The 16,474-nt window shown below is 33.2% G+C and overlaps 2 protein-coding genes across 2 annotated transcripts in view; one reads left to right on the top strand and one right to left on the bottom strand.

The window, feature by feature from the left end:
* Positions 1-16,474, top strand: part of LOC134848149 (sister chromatid cohesion protein PDS5 homolog A-B-like) — a 350,720-nt gene that overhangs the window by 83,591 nt on the left and 250,655 nt on the right. The gene's annotated exons all lie outside the window — the stretch shown is intronic.
* The window catches only part of LOC134848811 (uncharacterized), a 61,298-nt gene that overhangs the window by 10,811 nt on the left and 34,013 nt on the right, over positions 1-16,474 (bottom strand). The window lies entirely within an intron of this gene.

The raw sequence follows: 16,474 nt of genomic DNA, 5'->3' as shown, positions 1-16,474 counted from the left end.
TGATTTCAGAATGGTTTGCTATGTCAGGTTTTTCTGTTCTGCGTGGAGAACTTCTTTTGTGTCTGATCTAGTTTGGGAATAGCGTGGAGATTGTGCGTGGAGGGGATGCCTGGTTACTCGGATCTGTACGTATACTTGAACATCGAGGTGGTCATTGGTCTAGTTCAATGAAGTCCTTTTCTGCGAAGTCAAGTCGTACTCTAAATCCTTTGAGTTGTGATTGTGAGTGGCATATCGATTGTGGTTGGTCATTCTCTCTCGAGTGTAGTGGGGTCGTTTTGTCTTTAGATGTTCGTCCTTGGTGTTGTATTCTGATCTATGTACTGCATAATGTAATTTACATTTTATAAAACATTTATTAGTTTAATATTTTTTAATTATGATTTTAGTTAGTTGTTTTCACAAAAGCTTTTTGTTTTAGTTCGGTTATTTTGAAGAGTTACTCACACTTGAGTAGCTCTTATTAAAAATAGAGGTGTGGTCACAAAGCGTGGATGTAGCGCGGTGGGTTAGGCCGGCTATAGAGCATGCTCAGGACGTCCTTCTCTGGTGGGTTAGGCCAGGAGTGGGAGTATGATTTCATGCGGTTTTTGTGAGGGGTCCTGTTATGTGACAACGTTTTATGTTGGGTTTGTTGTGGTTTTTCTTATGTCTTGTTGGTTATGTCCTTTTTCCAAAAAGCAAATTGTTCGTGGTATGGGTTTGCCTTTCGACTTTTTTGTGTTTTATTATTTCTTTCTTAGACTTTATAATAGTCTTCAAAAGAATAAATTATCCAGTTTTAAACTGGGTTAATCCGGTTTGGGTACCGTTGGTTTCCTTTTCTTAGTCATGCTGTTATTCTATGATTTGTGGTATTTAGTAAGCTGCGTTGGTTAGTTTTGTTTAGTATATGATTCCTTTCCAACCGGGTTAAAGGAAAGTTTGAAACATGTTATTATATGTTAGAGTTGTTGAGTGTGAAAACTTGAAACTGAAATTCATTATTTTAAACAATTCTTCGTGGGCGAGCTGTGCGAGTGTGGATAGAATTTCTGTGCGAATGAATGAGAATATCAAAAGGTTAGTACTGCATTTGCATTTTATTAATTTACTGCATAGAATTTGTAAATTTACTGCTAGTTATGGGGGAATTTTAAGTTACAAATTTTCATCATAATTAGATTTACTGCTTGTGGGGAAAATTTTAGAAATGAATTTACTGCATTGGTATTAAATTTATAAATTTATAAGTGTAAGAGATTAATAGAATTTTTGAAATCTGTTTGATGAAATTTGCGATTTTTATTTGTCTTTTGTGGTTTTTGTAGGTGATTGTCGGATGAAGGCTAAAAATCTAAAGAAAACATGGATAAAGTATGGTGAGTTTTTTAATATTTTAATTAGTTAGTAATATTCATTTAATTCATACTTACCTGTTAGTCGTCGGGGAAAAAACCGTGGGGGAAGATGTCGTGAATTAGTTCTGAAGTTGTTAGTAGTTTAGCTAAGATGCGGATGATATTTTTAGTCTGAAGCAGTGGCCAAAGCAATTGAAGTGCCTTACTAGTGGTTAGTTCTTCAGTGCCAACTGCAAACTCATAAGGTGTGTTTTGGATTAGATTATATAATTTGTGATTGAATTTAGTGTTGTGGATGAATTCTAAAATTGGGATTTCTATAGGTTGTACAAACTCGTGCGGGATAAGGAAGGGTCGGGATTCTTCGGCGTTGAAGGTCTTGGTGATGGGACAGAAGATGTACATTTGGGTTATGGGATCATAATTGCGAAGAATACCATGAAGGTTAGTGTCTTTAATACAATATGTGAAATTTAGGAAAAATGGTGAAGTGTATTTGGAATTAATGAATTGAAAACGATGGTGTGGTTGTCTAGAGGGTGTGTGTAGGTCAAAGTGATTTTGGATGAAGCGATAATAACTATATGTGTGGGTTTGTTTAGTGCGCAACATAATATCGTGTGAGCAGTGTAAATCTCTTTCGTGTGGTGCAAGGAAATGAAAGGTTAGTGAAAATATTTGGAAGCGTTCTTTAAAACTTTCGTATGCTTGTGTGTCTGTTAGTGCTTCTGAAATAATGTGATCAAACTTTCGGTCGAAGATGTTTAGTGTAAATATATATGGTGTCTTGATGAAAAATTTTTCGGTAATTTGTGGATTAGCGAAGCGATCGTCGTCTAAGAATTGATCTTGGTTAGCTCTGATGATGTTGTGATCATAGTATTCGAGTGTATATTCGTTAGCTCTAGGTGCAGTGTGTGTTTTTAGTGATTTTTTATATCCAACGTAAGTAAATTGTCTAGCGGTTAGTGGTGTAGTGAGTCGATATAGCATGTCCGTATTTCGCTCTATATCGATGTGAGTGTTAGATAAAGGTAAGCAAAGAGGGTTAGTAAAATGATAATATGAGGTCCAAGAGAGAGTGGGCATTAAAACGTATTCATCTACAAAGTTGCGTGTTTCGTTAGTGTCGTGGGGGGTGTTTAAGGTGTATTGTGGGAATGAGGGTAAGGTGATGGCTAAAAATTCTTTTGTGTTAGTATGCTTGGGGTGGTTGATGTATTCACGGGCTGTTCCTGGTTTTGCTGGGAAAGGATGGTTGGGGAACTTTCTTTTAAAAGTGCGGTAAGCTCTATTAGTGTTGAGTGAAGATTCAGTTGATGTGGATGATGGTGCTAATGATTCAGTATAATTTGAAGAGGGTGTAGGGGTAGGGGGGTTGGATGAATTTATTGTGGAGGAGATTTGGTTTATTTTTGGGGTATGGAGGTGGTAGGGTTGTTGTTGAAGGGTAATAAAATTATCTAGCTCTGGGGAGATTCGGGGGGTGTCTGGAGAATGAGATGATTGGTCAGAATGGTATGAGGAGTAGGTTGGGGTAACTTGGGAAGCATAAGAGGGTGTGGGAGTGATTGGGTCAGGGTTATTGGGTAATATGGGTTGAAAAGGGGGTTGAGAAAATTTAGAAGAGTTATGAAAATTATTGGATGGGGATGGTTCTGAGTCGGCAAATTCATCGGGGGTTTCAATATTCGGGTTATTGAGTTGTGAGATGGAATATAAAACTGAGATGTGTGAATTAGTGTCGGAATTCATGCCTGATGTTACATTACTAGATGGAAAATCGGGTGGCGGAAAAGCAAAAAGTGGTATTATTGGGATTGGAGAGGTAAGATTGGTTGGGTGGGAATGTGATCGGTGTAGTGATCCAAGTTGGCGGCTCATCGTGGGCTAAAAAAATGATTACTTTGAGACTGAAAAGCGGTGGTATGGGGTTGTTCAATAATTTGTTCATAAGTATTTTGATCTTGTGACTGGTGTGTCATTATATGTTGAATAAGACTTTGTGATGTGGTGAGTCGAAAATTTGGATTATGTGTGATGGCTAAATTTCGAAAATTTCGTGGGACTAGGGATAGTGGATGGTTATTTGGTAGGGGTGGTAATTGTGGTGCCGTTGGCGTTATGTCTACATTGTTATGTTCTTCGTCGTATGTATTTTGTCGTGTTGCTATTTTTGTGTTATATTCTTTTATTTGTGCGTCTAAAAGAATTTTGTTTATAGATGTAGAAAAGATTCCAAAAAATCCTGCAAAGAGTATGCGTGCTACACTTGCTTGTCTGTTTACTTGTGTGTGTATAGCACATGTGTTGTAGATTCCTTTTAAAAGTGAGAAAAGAAATCCAATAAAGTTAAACATTGCGTATAAAATAGTCAATTTTTCTAAGATGTAGTAGGGCCATCCTAGAAAATCGAGGATCTCATTTTTGAGTGTAACAAAGCTAAAAATGTTAATTGGTGATATATCTTGGGGACGGTATTTTTCACCGTTTAGATATATATAATCTTTAATGTCTTTAAAATATCCGCTATAGTCTTGCGTGTAGATATCGGCAAATCCTGCGGTTTCTGCAAGTTTGCGTAAATTTTGGTCTATTGATTGTCTTTGTATAGTGTCCATTTGTGTTAATAATTCTTGGAATTGTTGTGTTCTAATGTGATGTTGAATATCTGATTTTGAATAGATTCCTATTGATTGTAAGTCTATATTTGGGTTTCGAGCAATAGCGCGAATGCTTTCTGGTGAAAATTTTTTGAGTGATTGCATTAATGTGGGATATGGAGTGAGAAGATAATATTTATTTTCATCAGGGTTTAGTTGTACTACATTGTGGCTGTTTTCTGATCCACATGGGACTGCGGTATCCCAGAAATAGGTTCTTCGTGAAAGTGTATCCACGAAATGTACTTTATTCTTATAAAAGATAGGGATTCTTTTATAACATCGTTTATCTTCAAAAACGTATAGTGGTGATACTTTTTTAGTACAAGTATAAAACCATAAGATGTTTCCTTCATAGTCTAAAAAATTTGATCTATTTCCAGATAATAAGTATCCTGCATAGGGTATTTTTAATACTGCTAGTGCAAGTGATTGTAATATTTGTGTTCGTTCTAATTCGCATAGTTGGTGTAGTGTTTCTAATTCGGAGAGTGACATTTCTTGAAAAATTCGGCTAATTGTATAATCTAGTTTCATATCTAAATGAATATCATAGTGGATATTACCGAAATATGTAGTATTCATTAGTGATAATTTTTGTAAGCGTGTGCTTCTGGTGTCATGGGGTTTTAGATGTCCACCAGGTTGTCCGTTGCTTTTTTCAAAATTAACTGGTATGTAGGATGTTCCTTCGTTTGGAGGATGACCTGTGGCATATGGGTCGATTTTTACTTTTCCAGTGGTCATGTCGAATCCTTTTTCGTATTCAACTAATATTTCAGAATATTGTGTTCTGTGAAGTGGATTCCTGTATTTACATGCAAGTTCTGTTTCTTGATATATTTGAAAACGTGTCAATTTATTTTCTATATTGTCTATGTTTCTAAAATTAGAACTTAGTTTTCGTGATGGATGGACTTGTTCATATGGAATTGATTGTATAAAATATTTTTCGTGAAATTTTATCATACGAGCGTGTATTTTTGCTACTTGAAATGTTGTACATGTATCTTCGGGGAACCAAACAATTGTTGCTTGTGTTCTCGTTGTAGGGTCGCAATAGCCTTGATCATTTTTACAAGGTAATCGGATTCCTTGATAGATCATTGTATTATCTGATAAATCTCGTGTTAGTTGTATTTTTTCGAGTTGTATTTTCCAATCGAAAAACATTATTTCTTGGTATCCTTTATTTTTTGTGTCTGCTTTGCAGTTTGATGGGTCATTTATACCAATGTGTGGTATCCAATGTTTATCGTGTAGGTCATAGGTTAATCGTCCGTGTGCGCCGTTATACGGGTATTTTTCGTCTAGTTTTATATGTCCTTGGTGTCTTTCAAGTTGTGATTGATGTACTGAGTCTGAGAAAACTTGAAAGTTAACTAACTTTCTTTGGGAGTTTTTATTTTGTGTGATGTTTAGTCTAAGTAATTCATTTTTACAATCGTCGGGATTGAGATGTAAAAGACGTTCTATATTACTCTGATAGAATGATTCATGGTCAAGTCGGTTTTTGTTTCCGTTCGAGACTTGTGAACAATGTACTTTCTTTTCGGAAAATGTTGCTGTGAATTTATAACCTGTAACTGTTGTTGCTCGGGCTTTTGAATAGAGTGTTGCTATTACATCTGTAGTTTCTATAGCTTGTGGTTCTGTTTCACATTGTGATACTTGATTTATTGCATATTTATGTAGTGTTTTTTGTTCATTTTCTTCACAATCGTAATGTGTTACTAATAAATCTTGTGGTCCTGTACGAGGGGAAGGGTTTATGTTTTGATTTGAGATTACTAGAAAAAGGAGTTGGGGAAAAATTAATAATTTTAGAATATACATGTGTATGATAATCCTGAGTATGGATTATAAAATGTAATGTAACCAATTGTGTTTTTGGTATATCTGTCGTATTTGTATATTACTTCAGTAGTTATAAACGGTGGTGGTAGTGATTGAGCTGTTATGTTAGGTGGATTTAATGGGTAGGGATGTTGGGTAATATTATTTAACTTAACTGTGATTTCAAACTTTAATTGTAAACTGTTTTGTTGGAGTATTTGAATATTGTGATCACGGATATCGTTGTGAATATCTTGGCGATATTGTAATCTATTAAGTGCCCAGTTATGAAGGCGGTTACTTTCTTGATGTTGTCCAAATAATGGTGGAGGTGCTGTAAATGTATTCCAATCTAGTCTTAAAGGAATATTTATTGATGATTGTTCTCGATATCTGGCGTCGAGATTATTTGGAAAATTTAAGTTAAAAGGTGGTGGTGAAATCTGGCTTATTGATGGTGTTGATGGTAGTGATAATGTTTCTGGTAGTGATGAGGATGTTGTTGTATCCGTAGAAATATCTATTGGATTATTGACTAAATTTAATTCACCTTGTGTAAATGAATGTGTTGTCCAATATGGTAGTCGTGATGCCTGGTTTGGGGGGTTAAAGGGATTTTCACGTATTTGTTCAGATGTTGGTGTTGAACCTAAGTAATCTGATGGTAGGCTTGAGGTGCTACGTTGTGAAAGAAGCGTAGGGGTTTCTGGTAATATACCAATGGGGTTTTCTGGAGTGTTTTGTGATGGGGATTGAGGTATATCAAAATGAACTCGGGGAGTTTGAAAATTTCTGTTTCGTCGAGGATGTATAATTTGTCTATTTATTTCGACTGTATCTTGGTTTTGACTAGGATTTCTTATTCTACTTAGTTCTTGTGGTAGTGTTGGGTATAGGTTATATGTTGGTTCGCTTAGAGGTGCTTGTCGTTGAACTGGTTCTAGTGGTTCTGATAAACGAGCATGTCGTTCTTCAAAAGTGTATGGGTTGTCTTGAAAAGAAATTCGTGTAGATGTTTGAGGATTTTGAGTAATTAAAGGTGGTGTTGGGTTATCTTGGGATGAGGTCGGTGAAGACTGATTCTGTGACTGTTGGGTAGCAATTTTTGATGGATTTTTGAATTGTTACTTTAGTGGGAAGGTTTATGTTTATTATAATATTCTTCTAAAAAAAGAATTAGGAGGATTGTTGCTAGGGCAAATGTGAAGATTGCTTTCTTTATTTTACATATGGTCAAAATGAGGGATGATAAGAATGCTATGAAAATTACAAACAATAAAAAAATATCAGTTCTACTGAAAATTTTTCGTATCATTTAGACAAGTTGTATAAATCGTACCTGTGGATATAATCAAGGGTTTTGGAAAGTTGGAGGAATAGTTCGAGTATAGTGTAGAAAATTAAAAAAATGTTACAAAAAATGATTAGGATTATTAGAAAAGATTCAAGTATATCAAAAAGAAATATTATAAAGGTTTCAAATATTGTAAAAAAATGTTTAAAATTTATGAGTATTTGAGTAACTGATTGAGAGAAGAGCATTTAAGAAATGATCTCTTGGTCGAATATTTTTTGCTGTTCGAGGCGATTTTCTAGTGTGGTCGGATTATTTATTAGTTTTTTGACAAGTGGGTTGAGTTTTGTAAAAAATTGTTGGGGGCAATTTTCATGGTGATTGGGAGGTCGTCTTTTTCTTTATTTTTGTTTGTCAAATGATCCGGGGTATGGTGAGATTTTTATGCTTTAGGCTAATTAAAATGTTCATTTTGTTACTTTAGGCTAAGTTAACAAATTTGTTTTGGGGGTATTCGTGGTCTGAGTTGGGGAAATATTGTTGATCTTTGGGTTATTAGATAAGGGAGGGGTACGGTATTATGGTGATATTTATTTTAGTTGTCAAGTTGGAGTGGTTTGCTTATTTTTGACCTGGAGGTCGTAAAGTTATAGTTATAGATGTGCCTGGAGTTCTATATGATTCGTCTAATTGGTCTTAGTTTGAGTTAGAGAAAGTGACGGATTGGATGAATCCTATTGGTCTATTTTGAACTAGAATTATTACGTACTTGTCAGCATGTTATTTTGAAAAATGTAAATGAAAAATGTTTCGAAGGTTTCAAGATAGTGAAGTATAATATTAAAATTACTTTTGAAATTCCACTTTCTTTAAAATTTTAGATTGGGGGATGAATATTTTATAGTTTTTACGTGGTTGATTTCGGAGTCTTGTTGTTTTTCTATTTTCTGATTTGTCGATTTGTTCTTGGGGTATTATTTGTTCGGTCATTTTTCTATTTTTTCTTTGTTTTGGGGATTCTTTATGGTTTTGTGTATTGTTTTTGGTGGCGGTTGGTTTTGTGTTTTGGTTTTCGGTGGGGTTATCATTTTGTTCTGTGTTTTTCAGATGTGGTTCATTTTGAATGATTTTTAATCCTGTGAAAGAATATAATTGAGTTAATTCGCGGAGTGCGTATTCTTTTGGGTAATAAGGTAATAGGTTGTTTCGATGTTGAACGATTTCTTTTTTGTTTGAGTCGGTAATTTTATATGTGACATCAGTGGGTTTTGCAATTATTTGGTATGGTCCTTTTCAAAGGGGTTGTAATTTTTTAGAAATTCCTTTTTGAGTATTAAAATTAGGTATTAAAACAAATGTTCCAATTTTTAATTCGGAGGCTGGTGTAAAACGTGAATTGATTTGTTCATTAATGTTTTGTCTTTGTAATAACTTTTTTGTTATTTTTTGATAAATTTCATTGTGTTTTTTATCTCTATTTAGAATCCATTCGGTGTGTGTACCGGAGGCTAGTTTAAGAATTTGTGGGTGATGAAAATGATCTTCATCGTGTGTATGTAAAGGTAGGTTATAACAAATTGAGTCTTTATTTGGTTGACAATAACCTTGTGCGTTTTTATGAGAATTTGCTGTAAACATTATTGGTTTGCGTGGCTTTTGGTTAAAAACCATTTCTTATGGTGACATTCCTAAAGTTGTCGTAATTTGTGAATTATATGCTAAGGGAAATAATTTTACATCTGCTGACCATTCGGTATATTTTGTATCATTTCCGTTGATGATACATCTAAGATATTCTTGTAACGAACGGTTCATACCTTCGACTAAGCCGTTTGTCCAAGGTGCATGAGATGTACGTGGTTTGTGTTTAATGTTATATAAATGACATAGTGTGATAATTTCATTATTTATGAATTCTGTACCGTTGTCTGTAACTAAAATTTCTGGTAGTCCGAATTTTGCTATCCAGTGTTCATAGAGTGTTGTGTAAGCGTAATAAGCGTTACAATGTGGTACTGGGTTAAGTGCTACATAATGTGTAAATGCGTCAACAATTACCATAATGTAGGAGTTTCCTTCGGATGAGGGTGAAATTGGTCCTTTGGTATCAAATGAGATACGATGGTTAAAGTACAAGCTTTGTCCTTTAAAATCTTGTTTTTGTGCTATTTGTTTTTGATTTGGGTAAGGTTTATTTAGTTGACATACTATACAGTCATTGCATAGTACTTTTATCCAAATTGGTGCATTTGGGAAGTAAAAATTTTGTATAAAATTTGAATATGTTTTTTCTGATCCAGAATGTCCTTTAATATTTTGTGTATGTGAAATATTAAAAGCTATAAGAATCATACTTAGAGGGAGACAGGGAACTGTAGATTCATTCAGGTTATACTCTAAAAGGTCTGTATTTTCGTTAATTGTTGTGTTGTTAAATTTGCGAAAGTATCGGAGGAGTGTTTTATTTCCTAGAATGGTTGAATCTGCCTTGACAGGTTTAGTTTTATATTTGTGCCATGATTTTAGTTGTCTAATTATCGGGTCAAGATTTTGATATTGTTTCAGTGTTGAAATTGTAATCGTTTCTGTTGGAGGCAGAAAAATGTTTTCAATTTCGAATTTAGATAAGGGTATTGTATCAAGTGGGTCGTGAAGGTCAAAAACTTGATTTATTGTGTATTTTGAATCGTTTGTTTGTGGTCCTGATAAATTTATTTTATCAGTTAAATCTTCTTTTTCAATTAGTGGAAAATGGTCTTTTTTAGGCGGGTGTTGTTTTGTTCGTTTTTGTTGGGTGTTATTCTTTATCCATTGAGAATATGGGATTGGTTTGAAAGTTGATGTTCCAAGTAGATCAACTTCATAATGATTATTTTGACAATCTAAATAAAGTGGGAAATGTTGTAAATTATTTATTTGTGATTGTTCAATATCAGTTTTTACTGCATATTTGCATTCCAATCGGGGTGATGTTTCGTTTTCTGCAAGGTAGAATTTTATGTTTTTGGGTATTTCAACTGTTGTTTTTCGTGTAAGTAATTCAGGTGGTGTATTTCGACTTAAGGTGTCTGGTAATGCAAGATTTTTTCCTGCAGTCCAAACTATATGTAAGTTTGGAAATTTCATTAGAATTAGTTGAAATCTGTAAACTCGGTGGTTTGGGTTAGATTTTTGTGTAAAGAGAAAGATTATTGGTTTATGGTCTGTGAATAGAACTGTTGGATGTTTTGATCCAAGTATCAGAAATTCATATTCTGTCAGTGTATATATTATGGCTGTACATTCTCTCATTAGAGTTGAGAGTCGTAGCTCTGCTTGAGTGAATAATCGAGAATTTGCTGATATGAGGTTCATTTTATTTGTACCATTATGTGATTGTAATAGTGCTGCACCGATGCCAAAGTTCGAAGCATCGCACATTGCATAAAATGGTTGATTTGAATCTGGAATTGTGTTTGAAATTTGTTCAGTTAAAAGTTTCTTTATTTCTTCAAATCGTGTTTGATGTTCTGTGTTCCATTCAAAATTATTTTGTTGTCTAAGGATGTTATAAAATGGTCGTAGATATAATTGCATTTTATAAACATATTTACTTAAAAAGTTTAACATTCCAAGAAATTCTTGGATTTTCTTTTTATTTGTTGGTGGTTGAAGTTTTTGAATAGCGTCAATGCGTGATTTCAATGGAGTGATTGTTTTTCTTTCTATATTATGTCCTAAGAATTTAACTCTTGTCAAAAAGAAGTGTGATTTATCGGGGGCGGCCTTCAGATTTTCGTTCTGAAGTATTTGGTGATATTTTTCTAAAACATTGAACATCTCGTCTTTTGTTTGTGATTGCATAAAAACATCGTCTAAATAGGTGATTGCGTTTTTCTTGAGTATTAGTGGTCTAAAAATTTTGCTCATAAAAGCTGAAAATGCTGCTGGTCCTATGGATATTCCATAGAATAAGCGGTTGAATTCATATTGTTGGTTTCCGATAACAAAATGTGTTAAACGTCGTGATTGTTCATCTAGTGGCATTTGATTGTATGCACTATTCATATCGGCGGTTGTAAAGTATTTGCCGTTTATTTTTGTTAAAATAACTTGTATTGGTTCAATGGGCCAATTACATTTTGATTCATCTATAAGTGAATTGAGGTATCTAGCATCGAGAACGATTTTTAATGATTCTCCTTTAGCTAGAATGGTAACAGGGTTGATAAATGTGTTGCCTTTTGGTTGTTCTTCTTTGTTTACTGGTGATATAATGTTGTATTGTTCTAAAATGTCGAGTAATCTGTTTACTTTATCATGTAAGTGAATTGGTACTTTACTTGCTCTCTGTTTTTTGAAAACTGCGTCTGGTTTTAACGGGAGATGTAGTGATGAACTGATTTTTCCAACATCGAATTTTGATGTTGCATAGACTGATGAATATTTAATTAGCTGTTTGGCTAATTTTTCGAATTCGTCTTGTGTTATTTGTGAATGTTGGAAATTAAACATTGTTAAAAATTTTTGTTGGTCCTCTGTGTAGTTACTTATGTTGAATGTAGGTTTGAAATATGGAGTTTTTGTGAAATAATCCGTATTTCTGTTTTCGTTACTTATTATATTATTTATAGATAATTCTTCATTAAGAATTGTAGATTGGCAAATATCTAGTAATTGGAGTATATTATTTACGCGATAAGCTTTTTCGTGTATTGGTGATATTGTAGCGTTGGTTTCACAATATCCTAAAAGTCCTAAAGGTAATGTTACTTGGTAAGGTGTGTTGTTATAGACATGTAAGGAAATGATATCGGAATTCGAATTTTTCAAATATTTTATAGATGAGATTGTGATTTTGAAAAATTTGTGAATAGGTTTGAATTCAAATTCTGACATATAAAATTTTTGTTTGTTTTGTTCTTTATCATATTGGTGAACTTGTTTGATTGAAAAATTATAGATATTTCCTGATAGTGGTTTTAGGTGTTTTCTTTGTTGGTTAAATATCGGGTAGAATTTTGAAAAGAATGGTGGTTGTTTATTTAATCTTTGAAAAAATGTTAAGGATGTTTCTTTTGTTTTTGTATATTTATCTTTGATTAATATTTTACTATTTAGTATGTTAATTGTTGGTATATACTTCGAAATAAATGGTATTCCAATGATATTATATTTAATGTCAGTGATATGGAATATTTGTTTAAATGGCTTATTTAAAATTTTGCTTTGTTCCATTGTTCTGGTGGGGAGGAGAAATAATTGGATTTTTCCGTAGTTTATCAATGTTGATCCTTGTGCTGTTGCTAACTTACTGGAGGTTTCAAGAGGTGTTAGCTTTGGGTGTAAAGTTTTTATTTCATTCCATGTGGGGATGTTTATTATGTTTGATTCTGCTCCTGAATCAATTAAAAAATCTATTTCAAGGTCTGGTGGTTGAAATTCTTTATTTCTTGGGCTTTCTAAGAGAAATGGTATTGTCCAAATTTTTTCTTTGGGTTGTTCTTTTTGTATATTTTGATAAATGTGGTTTGTATTCAAGCATTTTGTTTTGGTATTTTTATTGGTTTGATTTGTAGTGTTAATCTCATTTGTTTCTTGCGTCGTTGGTGTGGAATTTATGGGTGTAGTGTAATAATTTTGAAGAAATTCTGATTGATTTTCATATATGTGTGATGAAAAGGGTTGTTCATATATGACAGATTCATAGTCATTTTCGACTTTTATCATATTGATAGAAAGAGTGTTTTCAGTATCACTTTCTGAATCTGATGATGTACAGTTTATTTGATTGAGTTGTAACGTATCAGTTACTGTGTCATCAATACCTGGAGGGTCTGATGTTGTTTCTGGATTAGATTGTACTTGATTGATTTGTCTTTGATGTTTAGGTGTACTACTTCTGTGGCGATTATTAGAATTATTATAGTTATTATTATTCCGGTGTGGTGATTGGGAATAATTTCTATAACGATTATTATAACTTGAGTGTCGATTTTGTGAATTATTTCGCGATCTGTTTTGGTAATTATTGTTTGGTCTGTTATAGTTCGATCTATTATATGAGTTATTCCTTGATTGATTGTTCGGATAATTCTGGTTTCGGTTGTTTGAATAACTTCTATTTCGATTATAGGAGTAGTTTCTATTCCTATTGTATGATGAATTTCGTGATTGGTTGTTTGGATAGTAGTTATTTCTTGATTGGGAATTAGATCTAGAAACAAATCGTTGTGTATTTGAATTTGATCTGGAGTAGTTATTTCGACTATTTGGTCTATTGTAGTGATTTTGTGATGAATTATTCGTGTTTCTTCGTTCTGGTGATCTTCCTCTATAACTTGAGTTATATGGTGATTGATTTCTTGTATAATTTGTATTGTTCGGGAGTGGTTTTCCTGAACTGTTGTTGCTGTAGACTGTTTTGTTCGGTAGATTTTGATCTTTTTTCATGTATTGATAGAATGATTTATTTGGTTCTTTATATTTTTGAGGTTTATTTTGATTGTCTTGCTGTTTTTGTCTACATTCGGAAATACTATGTCCGTATCGTCGGCAATAATTACACCATTTTTTGAAAGATGGTTTGCCTTTAAAGTTTGGGTTCTTTTCGTAAATATTGAGTATTTCAGTGATTTTTTCAACGAGGTCTGTCTCTGATTCCTGTATATTATTAATATTAGTGGGAGTCGTTTCAATTCTGTTAACGTATTGTAATTTCAGATTTTCCGTTTCTTCTAGTTTCATCGTGATTTCTGCTTGTTCTAATTTGTCTACTAGTTTTCGAAAATCTAAATCGGGTTCTCGAATTGAAGAAGGATGGGATGCTCTCTTTTTTATTGCTATTTTCCTTAATTGTGGTGTTAAGGTCATCATTAAGATTTCTGTCATCTTTGTGTTTTTATAGTCATGTGTATTTAATGAATATGCTTTTCGAACTAGTGTTTCGATTCGTACTGCTATTTGCTTGATGGTTTCGTTTGGTAATCTGCGAATTTCATTACATAAAACTCTTTGTTGTTGTTTGTTTCTTTCGGAGTCAAACATTTTTGAAAATTCCTGTGTAAACCTTTTCCAGTTTGATTTTATTTCTAGAGGTAGTACTGAAAACCATTTTTGGGCTGCGCCATCTAAGGTTGTTTGTATTAACGCTGTGCGTCGATGTATCCAGTTTTGATGTAGTGGCGTATTAATTGGTTCAGGTCCAATATTTAAAACCTGGTTTGCTGTTACTGCATTTAAATAATCTTCTACAGAGTATTCAGGGTCTGTTCCTGTGAAAACCATTAAAGGTTTGTTTGATGTTATTGATGATCCACCCATAAGGTATGGATTCATTGTCATTTGTAGTGATTCTGCTGCATTTGGCATTTGAGAAAAATTTGAAAGTTGGTTTCTTGTTATTTCATGTTGTTGGAGATAATATGGGAGTGGTATTTCATTTTGCATTTGTGATGGTTGATACGAGTGTGCAGTCATTGGATTTTGTTGTTGAATTGGTTGAAAAGATTGTGTATTAATTAGATTTTGTTGTTGAATTGGTTGTTGATGTTGTGCATCTATTGGTTGTGGAGAAAAATTTCTATGATTTGTACGTGTTTTCTGTATTCCTTGTCTACGATATTCTTGAGTATTTGGTGCAAATATATCTGGTTGTAAGAAATCATCATCTGAGGATAAATAATCCATTTGATAAGATGTCTGTTTTTTATTTTTATTTTGTTGAAAAAATGGGTAATTTTCACTGTGATCCTGTGGAGGATTTGTTTGGAAATTTATTGAATTAGGTTGGGTCATTGGGTTATCCCAATTTCGAGATCTTGTATATTGGTTAAAATTTCTTTGTGGTTGGTTATATGTTTTTGATGGATGTGTATAATTATAATTATGGTCTGCAAAGTTGTTTCTAGTGAATGTTTTGTGTGTTTTTGATGGTATTGTCATGGGTCTGTATGTTTGGTAATCCATATGTGAATATTTAGGGGCAACCGAAGGTTTAACGGTTGATTGTAAGGTTACCTGTGTTTGTGAAGGATTTGTATTTCTTGGTGTTGTTAAGTTTGGACGTATTGGTGAAATACTTTGTTGTGTAGTTGTTGTGTGTACAATTTCTTCATTTATGAAGTGTGATGGTGTCTGGATATCTTGTTGAGTAAGATTCCTAGTTCCATTGAGGTTTTCATTGTGTATGACTGTAGAGTTTAAACTATTATTTTGTGTATCGGGCAAAAATGTATTATAGTTTAATGGTGTTGCATCAATGGTTAATGGTATTACTTTTACATAATCTCTTATGTAAGATATCGTACTTATTGCTTGACTTGAGATTGATTGTGGGAAGCTTATAAATGCGGGATGAGACCATTCGGGGTCCCAAACATAATCTGATTGTTCTGTGATAGCGGTATCATCGTTCGAGTTTTGGGGTCTAAAATTTTTTCTTGCTTGTGCAATTAAATCAATATTGTGTGTGAAATAATCTATTATGAACCATGCCAAAATTTTTTGTAGATCGTGTTTTGTATGTTGTGAAACGTCATCTTTCGTGAAATTTTCTTTAATGATGTTTAAATAACTAGAGAGTAGTGTGATTTCATGTCGTACTTTCAAATGTTTAGATGTTTCTGTCGGTGAGACATTTGTTATTGGGATTTCGTTTTCTAATATCGAAATATAACTATATATTATTGCGAAAACTTCATTGGTGAATATGGAGTTTGCTCTTTGTGAGTTATGATATTGGATGCTTTTTATATATTCTGAAAAAACTTTTGAAAATTCTAAATCAAGATCGTCTGTTTGAATTGTATATATTCTATTATTATGGTTTGGTGAGGTGAATTCTATGGAGTAGATTCCATACTGTTGTGTTATGTTGCATATATCTTTTAAGTAGTGGTCTATGATTTGTCTTTTGATTTTTACATCTGGGAATTCTGTTTTACATGGACTGATTCCGGGTTCAAATAAATTTAATAGTAAATTTTTGCAAAATATATGCTGTCCTCTATCAGTGGTTGCATCTACTATAAAGGGAAAGATTTCATCATCATCTGGACTTTCTTCACCTGGGGTGTGCGTTGAGCTCATTTTTTCGTTCGATGACTGTTAATATGTAATTATTAATGTGTCGAATTGGTTGATTCCAATTGTATAAATGTACTGGTTTGTGTTTATACTGCTTTTTTATTCTTCTTTTTCCTCTTTTTGATGAATTTGAAGTTGTTTCTGAGTCAGAGAAATATAATTGATCGTGAAGTGGGCAATTTTTATCTATTGATTCTTTTAGTTTGTAAAGTTCGTCTAAACTGTTGGTTTCTGATTCTGAAAATGCGTTTCGATTTTTTGAAAATCTTTTTCGT

The sequence above is a fragment of the Symsagittifera roscoffensis genome, chromosome 6, assembly GCF_963678635.1.
Source record: "Symsagittifera roscoffensis chromosome 6, txSymRosc1.1, whole genome shotgun sequence".
In the NCBI taxonomy this organism is placed as follows: Eukaryota; Metazoa; Xenacoelomorpha; order Acoela; family Convolutidae; genus Symsagittifera; species Symsagittifera roscoffensis.
Note: the sequence above shows the minus strand (reverse complement) of the source record. Positions and strands in the feature narration are given on the sequence as shown.